The sequence below is a fragment of the Harpia harpyja genome, chromosome 7 (assembly GCF_026419915.1).
Source record: "Harpia harpyja isolate bHarHar1 chromosome 7, bHarHar1 primary haplotype, whole genome shotgun sequence".
Classification (NCBI taxonomy): domain Eukaryota; kingdom Metazoa; phylum Chordata; class Aves; order Accipitriformes; family Accipitridae; genus Harpia; species Harpia harpyja.
In genome coordinates this window covers 50,930,922-50,954,508 of record NC_068946.1, presented here as the reverse complement: position 1 = coordinate 50,954,508, position 23,587 = coordinate 50,930,922, and the positions used below count along the sequence as shown (strand labels likewise).

Below are 23,587 nucleotides of genomic sequence, written 5' to 3'. Positions count from 1 at the left end.
CAAAACAAAACGGGATGGGGTAGTTTTGTAATGCAAGACACACAGAAGCCTACTTCTGAGCATACCCCAGAACCTGGAAACAAATTGAACAGGACAAATTTCTAACTACAATCATTCCTGCAAGGGCGTAAGATGTAGAAAGTGAACAGAAAAGGTAGAGATGTGAAGAGACTGTATATGAAAGTGTGGGAAAGCCACAAACGCAGACAGAAAACCAAGGAAGAATGAATAAAAAGAGAAGTCAATGAGATCTACATGCAAGTCTTAACTATACTACCACCTATTACTGTCCTCAGCTGTTTCTTCTCCACTTATGCTGTTAATGACAACTGGGTTCATTATCTCTCCTGTATACTTATGTTTAGGTGCTTTCAAAGGCACAAAAATTAACAGATAAACACAACATATAGGAAAAAAAGAGAGCAAAAAGTAGTTTTATAATATGTGATTTCAACTGAACACCCAAGAACTGCAAGCAGCGTGAGCACTGACAGTGGAAATCAGTGATTAGGCCAGAAAAAACTTGGTAGCTTTTCAAATTCATTTTATATTTGTCCATAGCATATACAAGTTTTTAATAGCAACAAGTAGCTCACAACGCCTACGCAAGTTCAGAATGTAATTCTTTATTTTCTCTGACAGTTTAAAAGCAGACTGCAAAGTACCGAAGTTAAAAGTTTGGCAGAAAGCTGTTTCAAGGCAATATAACACCAAGGATATTTCTGGATATTTGAAATCTCAGGTTTCCAGAAGAGAGTTAAAAGTAGTTTCTGGTGATGTACCAAAGCCTGCCATGTTTGCAGCTTTATATACAAAAGGCATATTGTTTAAAAATTATTTTCCCTTTCCCAAGCAAATATCCACTTACAGAGTGGGAGGAAAATACTAGGCAGTAGACACACACTGGAAGTCCTTCACAAACATTTACGTTTGTCCTAGTCACACATCCCAGGAGGCCCAGATAGAGAAGCTGGGTAATTTACTTTCAGAAGTGACAGTGACTGCTAAGTGTTCCTCTAAAAAGGGATTTTCATTTCCAGAAATAATAAAGTTCTGGGTAAAAACAGAAGAAGGAACCAAACCTTTTTTAACAGTTAAACCAAATGCCTTGGCGGTCATACAAATGGCTCAGCTTCAGCGCTACTGTGGTACAAATTCCTCTAACCATATGGGATATCTATCAAAATAATGCATTCTGCAGAACTGATAAGAATAAAGAATGACCCAGCTTGACTCTCACAGATTGTTCTTCCTGGCAGGAGGCTAGAAACAATCCTTTTTGTTCAAATGCTATTTTTATAACTCTTAACACCATTTTAGAAAACAAGTTAAGAACACCTTCACAAAGAAAAGCCACACTTTAAAATAAGCTGTTGATTTGAGTATACTGCAGTCAAAAAAATATTGTGAACTCATCAAGAGCGCTCACGTTGCTCTCTTTGCTTTGCTTTTTTTTCCATTCCTTATGCTCTCTCTCAACTACTTCTGCTCTCGAACAGCCTTAACGTGATGCAAATTTCACCGGACTCCAGTGAATTTCAGTAGATGACATCATCAGGTGAAAACCGGCGTTAGTCAACTCGACTTCCTGACCACGTATAAGATGGTGCACGCAGCAGAGATGAATCAAGCGTGAGCTTTTAAACATTATTCACTTGCTCCTACAGCGTCCCCGAAAGTTTGCCACGGCCCCAAGAAGGGAGCCAAACCCCCAATTATTTTTTTTTTTTTTTTTCCCTTACGAGACGGGAACTTCCCACAACAAACTGTCACATCGCAGCGGAGGGCAGTGAGAGCACACGGGGAAAATAAAACGTGAAAGACCGTTTCGTAGGGACGCCTCCCGCAGCCGAAAGCGCTCACGCCAGGGCCTGCAGGAGCCCATTACGAAGCGCGTCCTGCCCTAGGTATGGACTCCATACGTGGAAACAACAGCCGCCACAAGCCTCCTCGCTGCGGGCCGGGCCGGCACCGGCTCCGAGGGCCGGGAGGCTTCGCTAGAGCAAAGCCGAGGCGCGGAGCGGGCGCGGCACCGGCCCTCCCGCCGCCTCCACCGGCCTCCCCGCCGCCCGAGGGAAGGGCCCCGCAGGCCGCTGCCCCGGGCAGGGGGACCCGGGCCGCCCCGCCGGGCAGCGGAGAGCACAACAAAGGCCTCCTCCTCCTCCTCCTCCACACACACACCACAAACACACACACACACACACATCCCCCCCCGGCCCCGGGCGGTACGTACCGGAGCGCGGCGCTGGCTGGACGGCGCGGCGGCTCTCATACTGCCGGGGCGGGAGGGGGGGGGGGGGGGGGAAGGTGTGACGGTCACCGGTGCCCGGCGGGAGGCGGAAGCGGCGAGGCCGGGCGGTGGCGGAGCCGCATCGCTGCCCGCGCCGAGACCCGCTGCCGCCTCTCCCCCCCGCGCTCGGCAACCTCGCGGCTCCCGTACGGCCCCGCTGCCGCCGCCGCCGCCGCCGCCGCCGCCGCTCCTGCCACCGCCGCACTTCCGGGCAGGGAGGGGTCACGCCGCCTCGCGCCGCGCCGCTTCCATCCGGGCCCTCGCGCCGGGCCCCGCCCCCTTCCCCCCCTCCCCGCCGCGGCGCCCCGGGGGCGGGGCGCGAGGCTCGGCCGTTGGGGGCGGGGGCGGGGCGCGAGGCTCGGCCGTTGGGCGGCTGAGGGGGTGAGGCGATGGCCGGAGCGGCGGGCTGAGCGCCCGTTCTCCGCCCCACCGTCTCCTGCCCCTGCGTCGCTGTGTGGGGACCGGGCGGGGGCTAAGAGGCTGCGGGCAGGCGAGCGGTGTCCGGAGGAGGCGGCGGGGAGCCTCTGTGAGGAAGGGGCCAGGCGGTGCCGGGCGCGGGGGGAGCCCTGGGGTTTGTCGTGTGAGCTTTCGGTGGGGACGGAGTGCTTCCCTGAAGGAAGTGCCCGGTCGTCGCCCCCGCTCACCGACTGGTTCACGCTTGGGGCTTCTGAGGACTCTTTTTTTTTTTTTTTTTTTTTTTTTTTCGCCAGGTGAAGTTAACCTGAAAATGACACTCGTGAGCTCCATCTGTTACCAGGTATTAGGACCTGACAAAACCCAGGCCTCCGTAACTGCTCCCCCACGTACAGAGCTGATTGCTGGGTTCTCAGCATCTTACCTGATGCACAGACCTGCTCCATGCTTCTCTCTGGCACTGGCGTGGGCTTCGAGTCCTTCGCTGAACAGCTCCCTGACTGGGGTGCTTCTATTCCCTCCCACATATGTTCACCGCCCAACAGTTCTGAGAGTTGTCTGTCAGATCTGTTTCCTTTAGCCCGGGTGAAATGAATTTCTCTAAATCATTGACATGTCTTCCTAGCTGCTTCTAAAAATAAATGATGTAAATTCCATATACAGTACTGCGAACTTCTTTGTGGAGGGCTGGAAATAGAACTTAAGCAATATGTTTTGTTTTGTTTTTCTAAGGGCCAGGGCTTTAAGGAAAATGTTGTCCATGAAGACAATTATGACTCAGTGACACCTTAATTGCCTCCCTTGAGAATGAGTGCTAAGAATACATACACACAGCATTGTGCTGCATAAGGATACCCAAGCTAGCAAGGTCTCAAAATCAATACAACTGCATTAGTGAGGCACAGTGCCCTGGGTAATTCATCCTGCAGAGGAAAACTGCACTGGCAGGGCCATACTGCTTTTGGTATTACTAGTTCACTCAGAACTATTTCAGGAACCTGTCCAACATTGCACTGTATTTTCAGATGGCTCAGCATTTTTTGTTTGTTTGGAGTCTTTTTCATACCAGTCCTTGTAGGAGATAGATAGCTTTACAGCCACAGCCAGGACTTACTCTATTTAGCTGAACAGGATGCTTGGAGGAGGACCAGGCTGTTAACCTTTTATATGGCCCATCACTTAGAAGAAAAAGCAGTATACCTTTGTCAGTTGTATGAGACACAAGTAGAAGACAGACTATCAGGATTCTTGGTATTGTGAGCTGAATGGTTCAGTGCTTGGAGACACTGTTGCAAATGGGAAGTGAAAAATGTCCACTCTTTCTCGAGATAGAATTGAGTCTTTGCTACTGGAAATCAGGGGTGCGTTCCTAGTTCTAACTCAAGAGTCTGTAATGGGAATCTTAACAATTTAAATAGATTAGCACGTAGGAAAAGCAGTGAGCCAAGTGAATCTTCGTATATAGTAACTAACTACCATCTCCCTTAAATCCCTGCTCTAGAGAAAGTCTGCGAAGATGGATCATTAACAGAAGCTGGGAAAAAAACATGCATATTTGTCAGCAGACAAAAGGTGAGATTACAGCTCATGTATCGCTTGGGCTGAAAAGTTCTTTTGCTCATCCTCAGATATATAATATTCTTGTGTGTGGGGGCAAATGCCACAGAAGGGCATGTAAATTGTTGCCAAGCAAAGCAACTAAGACTTCCCAGATCTGGAGCCTCCAGTTGGTTTTAACAGAAGTTTAATTTCTTTTCCTGTACTTTTCATCCACTGCTCAGTCCTATTCCCTGCTATTCTCCCTTAGATTCCCATTTTCGTACCCTGAGTTTTTTCCTCCTCTCAGCGCTAAATTATAGTGCACCATATAGTACCAGGCCCTTGTGTCACATTAAGGTGAAATACTGTCATGTCAGGATGGATCAGTATTATTTGCATTACGGCAGCACTTAGTGGGTCAATTGAGATAAGTGGCCCTTTATGCCAGACATTTTACAAAACATATGAGACAAACACAGAGTTTGTAATCTAATTAGACAGGACTGAACATGGTAGAGAAAAACAAGACAGGGTGAAATGATTAAGCACACGTACAGAGCAAAGATTCTGGCAGAGACCAGAGGGAGGACCAAACTTTCCTGGGTCCAGAGTGAATGCCCTAAATTATACTTTCTCAAACCAGGCAGGAGGCCCCACAGGAATACGGTCTTACAATATACACTACTTTCTGCCAGAAACCTGGGGATATTTATACTTTTCAAAGCTTTTCAGGGAAACGTGCTATGTTACTTTACTGTCTAAAAGAGATTAAAGCCAAAAGAAGAAAAACACTGTTGTAGATGTTCTTTCCTCCCAGCTTCCACTGGGACAGAGCAATGTTTCTGCTGCTCTGTGGTGGTGCCATCCTTCATTGGGAAGTCCATAGAATAGAATAGAATAGAATAGAATAGAATAGAATATTTCAGTTGGAAGGGACCTGCAACAATCATCTAGTCCAACTGATAATATTTCTATACTACAGTCAATCTGGAGCCCTCCTTGAAGGCTGACTTTTTCAAACATATTACCTAACAATTCTTAGGGGTTTCTTTATAGAATAATTTTACTTAAGAATGCTGTTAGAAAGAATAAGGAAGCATATTAACACATAGTTGTAAAAGGATTACTATTTGGAGATTTTAAGTGCTCTAATCTGGGCAGGCAACACAGTCTTTCCTCTTTCTAAGGTGATCATGTTTCAGGCTGTTGGGACTTAGACCTTAGATGATAAACACTTCAAAATAAAAATTCTGTCTGCTGTATATTAAACATGAGATTTCCTGTGCTTCTGTTTGAAAGAGAGAATTTGTTCTAGGTTATTGATCAGATTTCCTCACCCTTGTTTTGTGATATGAGGTGAACTGTGTGAATTCAGCTGCTATACATGGTGGTGTTAACTCAGAGCATGTAAAATAGATTGTTTTCAGTATTAGGCATATGAGCAGTCCCACAAGTGGAAGTCATTCTCTACCCGATAGGTAGCCACATTTCAATGGTGAAATTATATATCCTAATAACAGATTCATTATAAACCTCTTTTTGAGATCTTTTTGGTGAAAGGAAACATTATACACATACACATGCACGTGAGCACATTGCTGCAATATGTTTTCAAGATTCACAACAGGATTATATCACTAAAATAAGCTTTTTGAAAGAAATTCAAGACAAGAATATTAATTTCATCTATTTTTTTTAAATCAAGTTAATTATTTTTTTAACTTATGCTAGAAAAATCAATGGCAAACAACCCAAGACAGTGTTAGTGTCACATAATTTCTGTTTTCCTTTCCTGTCTGTTCTCCAAATGAGAGCGCTTTCTGGAGGAATCATGATAAATCCGTAATATCTTATTTTATTCTACCCTATTTACTTTTCAAAGAGCAAGCAAACAACATTGCAAATGTACTGACAAGATGTACGGGTGATTTTGCATTAAGTAAATGCAAACGCTGATCTAGCTGATATGAGTCACAAATTTATGGACGGTTTTAAAAGTGTATAAAATTTCAGCAGGGAAGTTTTTAGTCTTTTTATAATATAGTGGCTTCAGAATTTGAATTCCTTTTTGGAGTTTGAAATTCCAGGGTATTAAGGCATTACCAAATTTAGATTGACTTTTCCACCTTAACTTCTTTTTATATTTTCCTTCTAGATTTTCTTCCTGAAAAGGGAAATAATAAAACCTGTTAAGCTGCAACAAACAACTGATTTCTTACAAGTTAGTGATACAGCTCTAAAATTATTCAGTAATGTTTCAACAGAATGGGTCTTCACTTGAAAAGGTCAATGTTTTGAAACCAGCACTCTTCATTGTAAATTATATGCTAGTTTTGGCAGAAAGGTTTTAGCAAAGATGCACTCTCTTCTGAGGGAGGAGGGTGAGATTGTATGAATAAACAATGTTCTGGTGGCTATAGCAAAGAGCCTACCAGTGTTGGGTGAGTCAGATTCAAGTCTCTGGTTTTTCTGATTCAGTGAGAATTTTGATCTGCTGTCTTTCACATCACAGATAAAACCTTAACCACCAAACTACTGGCTGATATGCAATTAGAATCTTCCCTGTTTATGCTTTATATAAACAAACATTAATTTTAGTAGAGACTTGAACTTGGGACTTCCAATCTTTGCCTGAGCTCAGCAGCTGTTCTGTGTGAGCTTCCCTTTCTTCTTTCATTAAAAACAAATAAACAAACACTTAAAAGATTTTCATGCAAAATGTGAAATGTGAAAACATTTGAGTTTTCCAACTTTCACAAGTCAGACAAATGTTTCCCACACAGTTTTAGTCAGCTTTGCAACACATTTTAGTTCAAGGGAAGCTTGTATGTTAATAGCATTAAAAAAGAATTATTAAATAGAATTTGCTTTGTATTGTCATGTTCATTTCCCTCAGTTTCTCTTTCTGTGTTTGTTCTATTCACTGTTACATCTTAAAATGTATAGTAAGAACTTCAAAGCAGGTATCATATCTTCCTGTGGATATTTCTTCAATGCATAATGGCAGGATACTCACTGGAGACTTGTTGCAGCACCACATGACAATTTTTCTGCAGAATGGCGGGCTGCAAATTGCTGACCATCTTTGGTTAGTTCCTTCTCAGTTTTCTCTAACACTTTAGCACCAGTTTCTTGTCCAAAAAATTCCCAGATTCCTTTCAGTCATCCACCCCTACAAGTCTTCCACAGTTTTCCTTATTTTTCCTGTGTATGTTGTTGAATTCATTCATGTTTGCTACAACTCCACAGCTATGACTCTATAACTGTGTGCTGTGTCCCAGGTTCTTTCTACTTTACTCTCTCTTCACTGCCATTGCAGTGTCACTGAGGATCACAAATAAGATGTAAAACCAGTGGTATTATTTGATATGCTCAATAAGACACAATACCTGACAGCTACTACTGCTTCCAAGTTCACGTTCCCTGCTGCAATCATGACGCGTTTACAGGTCTTTCAAATTAAACAACCCTTTCCCCTCCATGCACATGTGTATAATGAGGATTTTTTTCATAATGAGAAGTGATAGGCAGTCTAAATAGAGGAATCAGTACTGGTGGCTGTGTATACAATTAAAAACAAGAACTACAACAGGCATTGTGCTTTGTTCAGACTTCTTTAGATATATAGTTTCCCAGGCTGTAACTTAGAAACTAAATACATTCCTGCATGTGGAAAAGTTTTTGTAATAGTCTCTAGTGGAAAAGATGGGGTTTTTGGTGAATTCAATAGATTCTTTTCAGATCTTGCTAAAGGATGGGAAAGCCTCTTTTAAGTTCTTTGCAAATCAGGATTCCTCTCCTTTCCCAAAGAAAAGTAAAATTAAACCCTGTATTTTTAAATGTAATGCCGAATCTTTCCTGTTCTACTCCCTTCTGCTCTCCAAAAAGCAATGAAACACAAAGGGGCGTACCCTTCTACAGACTTTTTGTTTCAGAGAGTGTGGAAACTTCCTTTTATACCAGAAAGCAACAATAAAGAGCAAGCTTTGCTTTGTGGCTTATATTCGTAAATTTGATAATGAAGCCAAATGCATAGTCTTTTCCTCACTTCAGTACCAAATAACTTTTAAAATGCCTTTAAAAGCCACTTTCACAGAGGGAAGAACAAGTATGAAGTTCTGAATTTTATGTGGGCCCCACACATCATCGTTTATAAATTCAGATAAAACCGGCATCTGAGCATAATTTAGTTGGCTCAGAGAGAATAAAAATAGATTCACAGATGTAGTGGGTTGACCCTGGCTGGATGCCAGGTGCCCACCAAAGCCACTCTATCACTCCCCCTTCTCAGCTGGACAGGGGGGAGAAAATATAACAAAAGGCTCATGGGTCAAGATAGGGACAGTTTAATAAAGTGAAAGCAAAGGTCGCGCGTGAAAGCAAAGAAAAACAAATGATATTATTCTCTACTTCCCATCAGCAGGTGATGTCTAGCCACTTCGTGGGAAGCAGGGCTTCAGTACGCGTAGTGGTTGCTCCGGAAGACAAAAATGCCCCCCTCCCGTCTCCCTTTACTTAGCTTTTATATCTGAGCTGACGTCATATGGTATGGAATATCTGTTTGGTTAGTTTAGGTCAGCTGTCCTGGTTATGTCCCCTCCCAAGATCTTGCCCTGCCCCAGCCTGCCATTGAGGGGGGGGCAAAAATGTTGGAGAGACAGCCTTGATGCTGTGCCAGCACTGCTCAGCAGTAGCCAAAACACTGGTGTGTTATCAACACCTTTCTAGCTACTGATGCAGAGCACAGTGCTATGAGGGCTGCTATGGGGAGTATTAACTCCATCTCAGCCAGACCCAATACAACAGAAGAATCAATAGATTCTTCACTGAATGAAGATCAAGTTGCTAAGGCACATTTAGAGGGGAAAAACCACACCTCAATTCAGAATGTAAGGAAGACAAGTTGTTTTGAACTTTATTACCCTTTCTGTTTTTGAGATTCTGTGGTGTTGCCTTTTGAAATGGCCTCCTGCTTCCTAGCTGATAAACAAAATCCTTAATTATGCTACTCACAAGAGTACTTTTCAACATCAATATTCCCCAAATTCTCTTGAGTTTCATGACAGCACATGGCTCAGTTGTCTCTCTGCGTAGTAAAAGCCCAATATACCTTCTAACTTAGCATTTTATAGGACTGAACTCTTCTGTCATATGTTGCAAACTTAACATTTTTAGCATGGAGCACTAAATATATAACTTTTAATAATGACTAAAATAAACTAGCACTGTCATTTCAGTAAATGCTTATTTTTACATCTGCCAAATATACAGGACAGGTAGCTGGATATTTACTGATTTTTGCACAATTGATATAATTTACCCATGGATTTATGAGCTACACATGCAATTGCCTATTTTGTTCAATTCTGCGTATTTCACCCCCCAAAATCTTGTATTTTTCTTTTTCTCTTTTTTTTCTCTACTGTGCAAATTTTTGTAGGAAATAATACATATGGGAAAAATGGATTTGGGGAGAAATATTAAATTGAAAGCTCATGCTTTCATGTTTTATACCTAAGTTGACCTCTATTTATTCAGAATGTCAATTAACCCCTAAATGAAACATGCTTTTACTGTGTATCAAACAGCATTTTTGTTTGACCATAAATTACTATTTTTTTCATATTTTTTCTGAGAAATGCAAGCATTCTACTGGCTGTTTTTTTCTAATTTTTCAATTTCACCATCCCACCAAAATCATAATTTACACCACTTTATTCACTACCATTAGCTATAATTGATCTAGTCTTTATAAAGTTTAAGTAGTTAAAATGTAAGGGTGCAGCTATCCTCCAAATAAAGTTAATTTAAAAGTGTGCTGGACCATGTACACTAGATAATAAGCAATACTTACATATATATGTATATAATAATATATATGTATAATAGTAGTTAAAGTAATCTGTGCAGTAAGTATGAGTTTCTATTGGAAAATCTAAGCAGAATGGTTCCTGAGTTTTGCTGAAAAGATAGGGCCTCACTGAATTTAATCTCTAAGAAATATTGGAGATTTGTATAATAAGTGATTCACTGTTCATTATGTATAGAAGTAAGGATATATAGCATATCCTGAATACCAGAAAAAAAGAAAAGATTCAAACACCTTTCAGGATTATTGGAAGGATACCAATACAAATGCTAAATACCAAGCTGAGAACACAGAACAGCCCTATGGTGATTTCTAATAGAGTTATGCTTGATATTTGAAATTTTGACATAGCCAACTTTTTCATTTTAAGACAATACAGGGGTTTCTTATCTATTTTTATTTATTTTGGCATCTATTTAGATTTTACACCTTTTTACCTATCAGTGTGTGCTTTAAGTACTGTAGTTCTCATTAGCACAGATTTTGCACTGTTGATGTTTTCATCTAGTTCATTTCTCCTTGCTGGCAAGCATTTTGTGTCTCAGGACGTATTATAATTTATAAGCTGAATAGCTTCCTTTTGCTCAGGGATTTGAGAGACCAGCATGGAAGTCTCCTATTCCTAGAGCAAAAGCTCAGATGAATAATGTAGTATGACTAGAGTGTATCACTCAGTGATGGAGATGTTCTGTCTGTGTAGATAGCTTAAAACTGCTGGTCAGGAAAAGGTAGATTAAGGTAGATAATGGTCTTCTGAGTCAGATTTTCTCTGGCATAGGAGATATATAGTGATAAAACAGTGTTAAAATCATTTTGCAATACTGTAATTGGATGCAAACTTCAACTGAGATTTTAGCTTTCAACTTCTTTACCAAATTTACATAACACAAATGCTAATTAGTGAAGAAAATTATACAGTAAACTCTCATGCACAGTACGCTTAGACAAGGTCAAAATCCCAGTTTTATCAAAAGGTGAAAGTAGCTTCTTTTTTTTAAAACAGTCTATTGACACCATTGATTTGGAAAGATGTGAGATTTTCAGTAATTATACATCATGATACAGCATATTTACATGCAGGTCTCATTCTGTATCTATTCATTAAAAAAGAATTTTCCATAGTTTTCCCATACATATACTAAAAGCCCAATTTTCTTGCAACTCAAAGTTGAGTTGCTTAATTTCTTTAGACTCTTTCTTGTTTTATACTTTGACTACTTTACATTAAATACTTGAAGTTTAGAATCTGATCTTTTCATGTAGCTTTTTTTATGCCTAAGTATCTCTATTGATTTCAACAGAATTATCCATAGTGGTATAGAAGCCGGTTCAGTAGTGGCCATATCCAAAAAGCAGGAATTCACTGTGGAACAATTGCAACATATCATATTTAAATTCAGAAAATGTAAATAATAGTTCCCTAGTGAGCCCTGGTGATAAAGATCAGGTAGCTACCAGACTGGACAGATATCTTGCACTTCAGTTGTTGCATAATTAAGAACTGGGATTTTCTATATCCTTTGAATTTTAGTATTTCAAGGTGTTTTTACAAGCATATAAGGTAGTTAATTAAAAAGAAAAAAGTTAAATATGTTTCTCCTGGATAAATACCTTGAATTGCCTGTAAGTGCCAACAAAAACTTGAACATGAAGTGTGTTATCTCAAAGTCATTGGCAATCACGGCTGAAACTCTAAAAAATGTCTACTAAGAACACAGTCAAAGATCAGATTTGTCATCTAAAACATCTGTTCAGTCCTGCACGTTTTAAGTTAACAGAAGACAACAGCAGCACCTCCTCAAAATGAAGAGAGTCAAAGGAAGCCATGATCTCATAAACATAGACTAGCTTGAGGCTATCCAAGGTTCTCTGAGTCATATCTGCCTAATGATAATTTTAAGGTCACTGCTGAATACAGTCAGTTTATTTCGAGAGGCAAGAAACAACACCTGGTAAGAAAGAAACAGAGAACAATTGGCACAATGCATAACTCAAGTTCATCAAAGTGCCTTTGAAATACTTTTGATTTGTAGCTTTGGTATTCTGGTGTTTTAGAAACCTGTTCTAGTTTTTCATCCAGTACTCTATGAAGGAGTCTATGAATTCCATGACGTCTGGATAGAGAACAATTTAGTTTTAATACCTTGATCAGTCTTTGTTGACAAAGTTTCACCAACCATTACTGAGGTTAATTTTTTCTACATACTGTTGTCAGTATGGCTTCTCTGAAACCTCTTTTGAGCACCTGTATGCAAGTGGTTAATTTGCATCAACAGAGGAAAAAAAAGCAAAACAAAAAGTTCAAAACACACTGGAGGAAAACCTCCCATCTACACTTTAGAAGAGAATATGTCTGTTACCTATGCTGAAAACAGTTTATGGTGGCATGATCTGATTAATATAAAGAAACCTATAAAAGTAGATCCTTTCCAAAGTGTTATTTATGGTCCTGAGAAAAGAACTAATCTATCCAACTTAGGAAAGGAAGAAATAAATAGGATTAACCTGCAGAATGCAGGCTGCAGAATTTCATTAGATAATTCTCATGTCAAGTCTAGTAACACTTCACCAAAATCATGTATTGCTAATAAGTACATGCAAGGAAAAGACCTTTCACAGACCTTGGAGTTACAGGCTAACTCAAAGCCTAGAACAGTGGGGGGGAAATTTTGTGTTGGTATGATATCTTTGTCAGAACAGCTGCATAGAAAGTGAGGGAAAATAAATCTTTGTCTATAGAAATAACTTCCATAGATGTGTCTGAGAAAGCAGAAAGCCTGAAGAAAACCTAAAGCTAATGACAAGACTTTTTCACTAGGTGTGCTATACATGTACACATGTGCAGAAAAAGAACATTTGTAGGCAATGAAGGCAAACCATTGATGTAGGAGGAAGTTCAACGTCAGGAGAAATTTGAGCTGGTGCCAGAATGAATGCTGTAATGCTTTTTAATATGTTTTAAATAAAGGTTTGCCCACAGTGTTTTAAGAAATGTGTACATATCCATCTGCAAAAAGCCAGCTCTCTAGGAAGCTGTTCTATTGTAAAGAATCTACTCCTGCCTTTAATGCAAATATATAAGTTCTCACTTTCTTATGTGGAACAGAAGGATCCACACCCTCTGAATACTTCCAACTACTAGTTTTCTAGACGTGGTCCTATCTAAACTCACTGTATGGCATCCCCAGCTTCTACCCTTGTGAGCTCAGAACTGCCTTCCTTCAGCCCAAGGAAGGACTGTTAACACTGAGCCCTGAAGTTAACAGAGAACTAACTGTGTGCTTTTACTCTATCAGTACTATCTGCTTCAGGTAAGTTGACTTTCAAAATGTCTGACATGAAAGCTCATTCTAGGCAAACTTCGAATAATCATCCAAGATACGATGAAGATAAATAATTTCAAAGACTTGTTTTCATTAGCGAATCCCAGCTATTAACGGCATGATCTCTTTTCCAGTGAAGGGAAAGAATTCCCTTGTACTTGCCAACTGTTTCTCTCAGTTAGTATTTATTACCTTTCACTTGCTTCTAGTTCCTTGGCTACTCATGTGAGTAGGCATGGATAGGTCTTATCCCATAACTGTGTGCACCTTGTCTCAAATGCTTTTACCCGAGCTTGGGTATTTGTCTCTTTTCTACCTAAATAAACAATCACAAGAGGAACTGAAAAAACTACTAGTTCATGAGAGTTCCTCACCAGTAGCAAATATATTTACTTATGAAAAACATGGATGGTGACATTGTGTTTCTGTTGGCTTATTTAAAAAGGTATGTCTATCAATATTTTTCTTTGAAATAAATAGAATGGTCAATATTACTTGTTCTTCTCTCTGTGCACTGAATAATAGAGCACGGATGTGCAACAGGGCTTTCAGAAAAAATATAGTATATAAAACCCCCACAAGAAGAGTGGAGGTTTGTGCAAACACATTTGTACAGATAAGGGATGCCTCCGTGGACTTCAGAGTATAGAACTGCCAGAATGGTTCCTGCGAGCAGTTAGGGACAATGCTGAAAGAGAAAAATCTGTGCGCCTGATAGTACAACATTTTAGTTCATAGGAAAGTTGCAGCTATATAGTATGGCATGCTGGTTAATACAGCCTTAATTAGTTCTTTTTAGACCCAGGCAACCTTAGAAGTGTAGAGCCTGTATGCTATTGCTGACCATTGTGTCTTACCTGAAAGAAAGCAAATTAAGAATGGTGTTAGTGCTAGCCATGAAGATAAGGCTTAAGCTGAGCAGCAGTAATGGCTGAACACCTGCAGCATTTGAAGCTTTTCCAATTCATATGCTATAAGGGGTCTTTCATGCAAATAATAAATTGGATGGCACTTAGATGAGAAGTACAAGTTGCAAGAGAGGAGTGTAGATGAGACAGCACAAATCTATATGCATGACTCACTCAGACATTTGCCACAGTTCTAGCATTTCTGTAAACAGTAGATAAAGAACAATTTGATTGTAAAGCATGAGCTGTTAATATTCAGCACTCTGTAGATGAATTTTGATGTCATTGAGCAGATTCATGACACCCACAACATGGCAGAAAACTCAATTAACAAGACAAAAATGCAACACCTACGGACAGGCCATCTGGTCACCTGGATATCCAGACCAAAAAGAACTTGCATGGTATCAGAAACAAGAATTAAATCTTACCATAAACTGACCTGACCATGAAAACAATGATGAAAAAATTAAGATAAAATTGGGGTTTTCTTTTTTCTTTCTTTCTTTTTTCTTTTGTTTTTTCATTTTTTTCTTTCTGTACTTTCCCATTGGGAAGCAAGGACATAAAATGATTGACAGTGTTACTAGGAATAACTCCTGAAATACTGGAATGGGTAATAAGTGTCTGATAAGAACTGTGACCTGAGACAGAATGAGGCTGTAGAGTGAAAAGGATCAAAACATGAATAGCCATTAGTGCAGAACAAATACAAAACTTCAAGGTAAAGGAACTGGGAAGCAGAATAGGCAGACACTATCTGAGAAAGCAGACATTGCGGTTCAATGTAGAGAAAACAGACAACAGGCAGGAAGCAAAATGCTTAGCCTGAAATACTACTGTGGGCAAAGAAAGTATCCCAGTGTTTGTTCCCTGAAGGAAATGAAAGCTGAAGCATGTGCAAGCACGTAGACAGAATACCAAGAAAGAACACAAGTTGTGTGACAAGATTGTCTCCAAGGTTCTCCATATGCACACTTATTATCCAGAAAAAGCTGACTGCTATTTTTGCCAGTCTGCTGTAAGACCAGTAACAACTTGGGTTCTGGCTGACTGGCAGAGCTCTAATCTTGTTCCAGCAACACTGATAAGCAACTGATATGTGACCATGAGAAGAGAACTTCAGCATTGCAAGACCAGTGGACTGGCTGTCAAAATAATTCCTCACAAGATGATATATTGTTGCCTGAATTTTTTAACAACTGGCACAGAAATACCCTACCTTCCAAGAAAACTGCCTCCCAAAACAGCTGAATAAATCTCAGATGAGCCATCAGCTTGACCCGCCATAGGAATGTTTCACTTTTTTCTAAAATTGTTACATGCTTTCATCTTTTTCTTCTATTTTTTCTTTTATTTTAAAATGACTTCTAAAATGTTTCCTAATGAAAAAACAAAACTAAACAACTGTATAACATAGACCAGAATGTTTCTAGTATTCCAAAACATGTTGAGTTCTCTCGTTACCTGTCATTTTTTTAGACATACCTAGACGAAGTTTGACCTGAAATCACGGATAACTTCAGTTCTGTTCAGAACCAAGTAAATAAGTATTTGGCCAAGGGAATCAAGGAACATGTGCCACAATAATGAAAAAATGTGTCTTGATAGTGAGTAGCGGGCAGAATTCACTGCTCTGGAATAAGGAACTGATTCCACTTTCCACATGAGAGACAGAACAAAGCCTGAGTTTGCAAAGCTGTCTAGGAGAACCAGAGAGTTTGCAAGTCCTCTGTTTTTGAATGTTTATGAAAACAAAGCTCTCTCTGAATTACTGTGTTACTTTCACACCTCACATTTTTACAAACCCCAGTCTCTCTTCTAACAAAATCTCACAAGTGACACAATTATAAAAGTAGGCTAACAAACACTAAAATTGACAGGATATAAAATGTTCTCAGTTCAGTAGCTTGGATATAAACTAAAAGCTAAGAAGACAGCACATGTTTCTGCGCTTGAAAAACTTCCCCCAGAATCTTTTTTCAGGGACAGCTTGAAAAGACAAATTGTACTGGAGTTTTTCAATCTGTCACAGTAGAGGACAGCTTCTGAGCTGTAGAGAGATGCCTTCAAATGAATCATGTATCATTTTATTTGAGAATTTATAAACCTTTCTAGTTCAGTTGCGTTTCTTTTCTCTCCAAATATCAGAAATGCACCATCCAAGTTTAATCTAAGTACATACTACCAAAACAACTGTATTAATCCAAATCAAATGTTGGAGTACCTCATCAGTTGAATTTTGTGTATTCTTTCATACTAGTTCTCTCTTCAAAATTAAAATGTCAATGTAGAGCAAAGTGAGGAAGCATCCATGCTTTAATGGGAACTCCAACTGAAGATGATAGCCCGTACTGTATGAAGCTGAAATCCAGGCTCGGTGGATCTCATTAGAAGAAAAGTACGGTAGAGGTGAAAGGTTATTGTCGCTCTTGTGAGAAGAGAGAATGTGTAGAAGACCCTACACAACAGGTTAGTTTTAAGGCTAATGAAAAACTCTACCAACCTCTGACTTAAAATATGTGGATTTAACCTGGGAGTTTTTCCTGTTTATGAGAAATGTGCATCAGTCCACAAGAACTGATAGAATATCATCATGCTCTGGCATGAAGTGCATAAAATTGAAAAAGAACACAGTGTTTTCTGATCAAATGATTCGGTATATATGTAACTTCTTTGGTGGCTGCCTATGCAGTACTCATCTATGATCATCTGTAGGGTTGTCCTTTCATATGAACTCTGTTCTAGCACGCTGTCATGGATGATAGCCTTTACAATTTGGTAAAGTTCTTAAAAATGACTATTTTACAACTCATTTTCTTCTTGTTGTGATTCTATGGAACTATGCTAACTGGAGGTTTTATTTTCTTTTCCTTGAGGAAGATTCATATATATATTATTTTTCAGTTAAGCATTTTGATTAACTGAATCACTGAGACTTTCTGTAAGTAAGTAAAGTAAGTGAATAACGATATTCATGTTTTATAAATGGGGAAGCTGAAGAACAGAAAAGGAAATTGACTTTCATGGTGAGTGGTATTGTCCGTGGCAAGGCTGGGAATAGAAACCAGAGACCTTTACTGCCAGTTCCACTCTAATCGATGGAGACCACTGTTCCACAAGTGACATCCCCACACAGAGCTACACAAAAACAAGTTCAGCAGAGCAAAATCAAGCATTCACAAGATATGAAATCACAAACCAAGGACACTCATGTAACTTCCAGTTCCAGTCTATAGGCGCCTGTTCTAGTCTATATTTTTCCTACCACCCTATTTTTCCCCCTGCTCCGGTCAATGTTGAGCATCATCTTTTTCCAGAGATACTGAGTACTATATCATTGCCTGATTCCAGTTCAGCTGCATAAGCCTGTCCTATCCCAGAGTGCTACAGCCCATTCAGACTAGCTGTAATATGAAAGTCTAAGTAGATTTCTTAAAAGCACTGGCTGATGCAGGATCCCATCATAACCCTTCCCTACTATTCCTTATTTTTCAGTAACTTACTTTTATTTTTAAAGTCACTGTCCTTGTGGGTTTGTACAGATAGTATGATAAGCGATGCATTAAGTCACCTTCAGGAGTTTCATGCAATTTTATTGCAAAATAGTGGAAGGTGATACTTTGGCAGTCTTTTGGAGAAAATAAAAAAAATGCAGATCTTAATTCTGTTTCTTTTGAATTTTCAAAAATCTGAAGAGAGTTCAAGAAATGGACACATACAGAATTCAGCAAATTATAAAAAATATTCAAAGAAATTGTTATTAAAGTGAGAGAGTAGAAAGCCTGTAATGCCTTAAGGGAAAGGAAATGTGTAGTGGAGTTGTTGTGATGGTATGTAACACAACACCTTTCCTTTGGGATGATGATTTGATGGTGTAGTAAATTAGGATTGTGAACTCCTAATGCCAGATCAGAAAAAAATCTTGTGTTCCAGCTGCAAACGACCACCTTGCGTAAACTGCATTTGTTAGTTAAGATGCTGTCTGTCTTCACGATGAATAAACATTATCACTGGTCTGGATAATTCAACAGAAGTACAGTTTGCATCCATGGCTGATGTGGATCAGATTTATATGGCAAAGTGATTTGATACTGTACAGATCTCGTGTTAGTGTTTGTGGCGTCACAGCTTGAGTCAGAACGAACAGTAATGACCAATCTGGAAAGAATCCCAATGTCATCACGTCTACCATGGTAAAAGTCTCATCCAGACATGGTGTTTCTTCCATTCCCTTTCTGGCTCATTTCTTTGACCTGTCCATCAACAGTTTTTTGAATATGGCCCTTGGTTATCTCTTAGGCCTTCTAGGTGCCTGTCTGTTCCCAGTTGTTGGTCTGTTCTTGCTCCTCAGTTTTCAGTCTCATTCTCAACGGATGTGTTATGCTTGTTTGTTCTGCCTCCAGTATAAGACCATTCCTTCTCAAGAACCCGTATACCAACAGGATCCTTATTCAAGTTGATAGTAAGATTCAAGTTCCTTATATTGGTGATAGGCAAATAAGCCAGTAAATTGCTAGGGACGTTCTCTGATTGTGTTTAAAGTTTTAGTTAGAAGAGCTACTTCCTGAGCTCTTACCCCATCTGCTCTTGGACAGACCTAGGTGTTTCTTTTAAAAATACACTCTTGCAAACTTTACACCAGACGGCAAGCAGAGCTTGCTGACCCCTTACGAGCATGTTAGGTTGAGGAACCCCACATAGCAGCTTCTGTTACTGTCTGGGGGTGGGAGGTGAGCTGGGTTGTGCAGAAAAGCTGCATGAAATGAGCTAAGACATTAAATAACAAGTTTCAGCCCAGAGTAAGATTGTTATGCCTGAATTATAAACCTCCTGTAATAGAAACTGTAAGGGAAATTCAAACAGGCTATTAATTGTAGCAGTGCCAATACGTTAAGATTAATAAGATTTTCTAAAGGTATATACTAAGCAATTTCAGTTCCTTTTACTTGCTTCATTAGAACTGAATTCTTCATAGATGCATTTTCAATAAACGTGTGTGCTGATTTAAGAGCTCCTGTATTGGAGTCAGTCACCTCTGCCAAGGCTCAGAAAGCACTACGTTCCTAATACCGCCAGGGTTATACTGCTGTTACATGCTCCACTATGCCTTCGGCTTTCTATAATCTTCATCTGACCTGTGGTAAATCCATGCTGACTGTTCTCACCCTCAAGGAAATGAAGTGAGATTAAGGCTTCTAAGGGTATAAAGTTTTGAAAATTAATCTCATAGTCCTGAAGCCTCTTGGCTGTTTTAGAAAATGGTACAAGTCTGCTGGTCATGATATTTTGTTCAGTTGACAAAACTGTTTTGAGGAACTGCTGAAACTTCTCCTTTGAGAAGGGCAGTTTCAGTTGTTCTTGGTCAACGAAGGTTTCCCTGAAATCCTGCCTGAAATTTCAAACAGAGAGAGAGAATCAATTCAGTATTATCCATGGCATGGTGGCTCTGTCACACAGCAAGAGAAGAAAGCTGGCTTAAGTCTCTTCTCTGCCTGGTTCAGATCAAGGATTTGAGTCTCAGCTGAGACTCTTTCGTCATAGCACTCACTTCACTTGGTCCAATTTTTTTTAATATTTACATGAACTAGAACAGTTCTTAGGAAAGACACTGAAAAAAGGAAATGAGGATTGACTTTTAGTTTTAAAAAATTCTTTGAGTGGGAAATCTTTTACCCAGATCTCATGCTGTAGGAGTAGATTGAGTGAAGTTCACAACACACATGCATAAATATGTGAGCCAGAAATCAAGGCAAAAACCAGAGAAGGCTTAACCTAAAGTGATAGTCCTAAACACATTTACAAAGGACACACAGCAGAATTCTAGACTGAATAAAGAACTGTGTCTATGAAAGCAATTCTTGTCATTGGAAGAAGAGAACAATTTTGTTTCCCTGAAGAATCAGCCACATTGGGTTCTTTCTAGTTGTGCATGAGGTAATAAGGTTGTTTTATTCCATTACTGGTTCTCCTGTGTTCTTACTATGCCAAGCCATTGCGTATGCTACTGTAAGCAGAAATTTTTGTTACACCACCGTAGAAGTGCTTGCCATTGTATATCTGGCTGCTTAGGTATATTTGGGGAATAGGCACCTCTGCCAGAAACAACTGAGTAAAAAAATATGTATCAGCATAAATGGTTCCCTATTTTTCCTGAATATTCATATTCTCGTGGGAAGTATTTTCACAGTCTTCCTTTAACGGAATGAAGTGCTTGGAAAGCCTAGAGGGACAAAAAACATTTCCTCTGACTAAGCATCCCTAAATCATTAAACATCATTTTCAGAATACACAAAAACATCAGCTACTTCATTTGACTTGTTCCATAAAGTATTCTTTTTCTGCCAACCTGTTCTTTCCTTAGCTTCTCTGAAAAAGGTATTTCCATTCTGAAGTCAGTTGCAGAAAAATTAAAGTATCCCATCAATCAAATAAAAAGAAATATCAACTTTATAACAGATGAAGTTAGACTATCACGAAAGAAAGAATAAAATTTCTCTTTTGTGTTCATCAGTGTTTCGTTGTATATTGTTATGAATCCAGAACATTGCTTATTTCTGACTGTCCAGGAGCATATGCAAGACAGTAACTTCTCACTATTTCCAGCTGCTAGGTACCTACCACACTGTATTTGGCACTTTGAATTCCAGGAGGTTTTTCTCAAGAGATCCAAAGACCAAAAATAAAACCTGTGCTTTATAGCTGCTGGGCTACTAGAATCAGTGAAGCTATTCCAATATATACAAGCTGAGGATCTGGCCTGTAAGAGGCAGTGGTGTCCATCAGTACAAGAGCACTGTTAGGAAGCATTTATACTGGCACCAGATATGCTCCCTCTTTGTTTCTTGCTCATTTTCTCTGCACTGAAATTATGGAGCTTTTTTCTTAACTGCTATTCATTACAGTTCTCTTCTGGAAAAATACCAGTAATTTAAAGGTTAATAGAATGCTGATGTCACTGTAATTAGAGCAGAGGAAAAACATTTCTGTAATTACTGTTAATGCTTTCTTGCTGTTCAAAAAATAAGATATGGCCCCCAGTCTGAGATGGAAGGTGGGTGTAGAGATCTATGTGAGCAAGAACTTGTGACAGGGTGATCAGACTAGTGCAGAAATGATGCCTGAGTCATTTTGGAGCATGTTGGAAATTGGTCGTTAAGCAACCCACCTGGGAAAAATAGAAGCCAAAATGTCAAGGATGAGCACATCATAAAAATGTAGTTTATGGAACTGGCTAGCCTGAAAAAATTCAAGACATACAGTTAATCAAAATTCATTTTTTGATTTTCACTACACTGCATTACAAATAAACCCATTACTTTAGGAGGTGTACATTTTCAAAAATACATAGTGATACTGCAGAGCTGTCCTTGCAAAGGAGCCTGTGATAATGACTCCCAGGACGGGGCTGGAAGTCGGTTGCACCCGGATCATTATTCCTAAAGTGGTCGGTTGGTGCTGTGCCTGGTCACATGCACCAGCAGCTTCCCATGGAGTGAGTTAGTGCCTTGAAGTGCACAATGAGGTCTCCGTTCTGCCTCACTAGGTGGGAAGTGGCCTTTCAGAGCTCACTGGATTAGCTGTGAGCAAATGGAGTAGCTGAGCTTGGGAGGTTTTCTGTTCTGCCGATAGGAGACCTCTGCCTGAATGGGTGGAAAAGACCCCCTGCTGCACTACTCTGGGGTACCCCAGGGTGGAAATAGAAATCTCTCCCACTGATTATTATTACATCCAGATAATGGCTCCAGCTATCTTTATGTGACCTGGCCAACAGCAGTTTATCAATAAGAACGATCCTTACTACCTAGCAGGGTGCCCTTATTGAATGAAGGGACATAAGGCCATATCCTGGCTGCCCTGTGCTCTGCAAGTTGTTAGCCTCCCTGGCAGTGCTGAGGGAACACAGCCTGTGTCAGACCGACCTCCGTTGCCTTGCTTTCAGTGCCTAGATTCACTCTTGGTTTAAACTAAGGTATCAGGCTATGTGTGAAGTCAGAGGTTTTGCTGTAAGAGGGAGAGTGCAGTTGTGCGATAAAATGTCCCAACCACACTCACGAACACATGAACACATCTCAAATGAACACATCTCAAATCCCTTATTACCCGTAATGACTATATATTTCTCAGCCGCACTGTTAGTTCAGCATGTTTTCATTTCTTTCTTTGAAAGAAGGAAAGATTTACTTTCAAAATCTGTTAAATTATAAATCTTGCCATTGTGACTTCAGATTCTTAGATTTCTGAGCTCCCACTTTACGTTTCACTATCTGTAGTTTGTCCTGTGTGGCTGACTTGATCATGATGGAGATTTCTGTATTTTGAAGAACTCATATTTTTGAATAACTTTTTATGCGGATCTTACTGGTCAGTCATACTGTTTTAGCCTAGTCCACTTGTTTCCTTTCTGGATTATAGGTCCTTCTAATTTGTTAATTATAGTATGCTTAAGCAGTCTCTAAGCTGGGCCTAAACACTTTAATTCACCTACTTTTGCCTTTTGGAAACTTTTAATGGCTGCCTTCATCTCGTAAGTTTATTTCTTCTATTTTGCTAGTTTCTAACATGGCTTTTTTGAGCATCATCATCTTAGTTATAGACTGTGGTCAGCAAGAATTACTGGCTGAGGCCTGTGCTCCTTGAACAGCTTCCTCGGCTCTGTCTGTTATATTTGTACAAAGCCATAATGTGGACTTCCATTATTAGTGTTTAGCAAAATTTTCACAGGGCAGTATAATCTTGCAATGTATAGAAATACTTTTTTGCTATTTTTTTAATGTAGATGGAAATTAAATTTATAGTTATTCAAATTTCTGTAATGTTGAAAGAGCATAAAAAGAGAATAATTTCTGCATTGTAGAAGTTGTTTCAAGAAATGTCAAGAAATTCCTTTACATATCTTCCAAATGGCTGGTTTATATGCACACACCTGAAGTCACTCACTTCTGGGTGATCGATCCCCTTGATTTCCTTCAGCTTTGAATATATTTTTTCTTCACACACAAACAAACCAATTTTTTTATATAAGTATGTGTATATGTATTTAATGTGCAGAAGTTTAAAATTGGTGGTTTTTTGCTAGAAAAAGTGTTTGTTTGCACACACCTAAGACCTTAAGAAAAAACCTATCTACAAATAAGTCGTCATATGAGTTTTGCTAACTTTAATGGAGTTGCATTTGCACAATTACAATGAAATTCTACCTCTGATGGATCCAGAAATCATCAGGCTACCACTGAGCAAGCTG

At 39.6% G+C, this 23,587-nt stretch overlaps 1 protein-coding gene and 1 long non-coding RNA gene across 2 annotated transcripts in view; one reads left to right on the top strand and one right to left on the bottom strand.

The window, feature by feature from the left end:
* The window catches only part of SPOPL (speckle type BTB/POZ protein like), a 38,971-nt gene extending 36,490 nt beyond the window's left edge, over positions 1-2,481 (bottom strand). The window contains exon 1 of the mRNA XM_052793759.1: positions 2,234-2,481. The gene's annotated coding sequence lies outside the window, so the exon portion shown is untranslated. The remainder of the gene's footprint in view (positions 1-2,233) is intronic.
* A 277-nt stretch (positions 2,482-2,758) lies between these two features.
* Positions 2,759-23,587, top strand: part of LOC128144247 (uncharacterized) — a 110,153-nt gene continuing 89,324 nt past the window's right edge. Inside the window, exons 1-3 of the long non-coding RNA XR_008236014.1 lie at positions 2,759-2,816; positions 3,001-3,047; positions 4,206-4,276. This is a non-coding gene — a long non-coding RNA (uncharacterized LOC128144247). The remainder of the gene's footprint in view (positions 2,817-3,000; positions 3,048-4,205; positions 4,277-23,587) is intronic.